Here is a 973-nt window from a genome sequence, read left to right as displayed (position 1 = left end):
TAGTAGAGACTGGCCGTACCACAGCAGGTCGTCAGGCATACAGGCGGTGCCACGTCTATAACACGACCAAATGCCGTCCCCCAGCACGAAAAGAGACAGCCTACCATTGTGCAGAGTGCGAGATTCCCTATGCCCTAAATGTTTTTGTGAATATCATTCTGAGCGTGTGGGAAAGTGTAAATAGTATACAGGTATGCACAAGTGTGTGTTTTTTCTATAAGTAAGTGAAATGTTGGATATTATAAGTGATTTCTAATAAGTGCTATGATAAAAGTGTTTTATGATCAGTTCTACAAGTGCTGTGCAATAAGTGTCACTGTTTATTGGTTATTGGTGAAAAAAATTATTGAAAATACTTTGAGTTAGCCTACTTGTTACATGAGAGAAAACCACTTGTGAGTGGGCCAGAAAGAAAATTACCTTGTTGGCTATAACTAACTTTTTTCACTCGATGCTCAGGACAATAACACCGAATATGTGAGCATAAGCATATTTGTGATGAGACGTACAATTAATGTTGTATATAACATTTGTAAGATTTTCATGATGCCCCTGATTAGTACAAATCAGTCTGAATTATAGTACCAGTACAAATTTGAGTACACCGCTTCCCGTCCGATCAGCGAAGTTAAGCAACGTTGGGTCTGGTTAGTACTTGGATGGGTGACCACCTGGGAACACCAGATGCTGTTGGCATAACGTTCTCCCTACGTGTCGAGTGGGGTTGGTGGAGGATTAGTGTCCCTCCCTGTAAAACAATTAACTCTAACCCCTTGGCCACCCCGTTTGGGATACATGGCGTCTGGCAATGAATGAATGAATGATGAACAAATAATTACCTCATAATCAACCATACTACGTGAAACAGCCACAGCATTTACTTGTCAAAGTGCAATTACCCGTAATCGTGACGTCAAGAGCAATTATAGGTGACGTAGTAAAGGGAACTTATTATAACTGATGCAAGAAGTGA

At 40.7% G+C, this 973-nt stretch overlaps 1 pseudogene; it reads left to right on the top strand.

The window, feature by feature from the left end:
- The first annotated feature begins 577 nt into the window (after positions 1-577).
- Positions 578-696, top strand: LOC145390787 (5S ribosomal RNA; annotated as a pseudogene).
- Positions 697-973: the final 277 nt, after the last annotated feature.

Source organism: Coenobita brevimanus, chromosome 15, assembly GCF_032717465.1.
Source record: "Coenobita brevimanus isolate Jiangsu-jjx chromosome 15, ASM3271746v2, whole genome shotgun sequence".
Classification (NCBI taxonomy): Eukaryota; Metazoa; Arthropoda; class Malacostraca; order Decapoda; family Coenobitidae; genus Coenobita; species Coenobita brevimanus.
The sequence above is the reverse complement of the archived record's forward strand: the minus strand, read 5'-3'. Positions and strand labels throughout refer to the sequence as shown.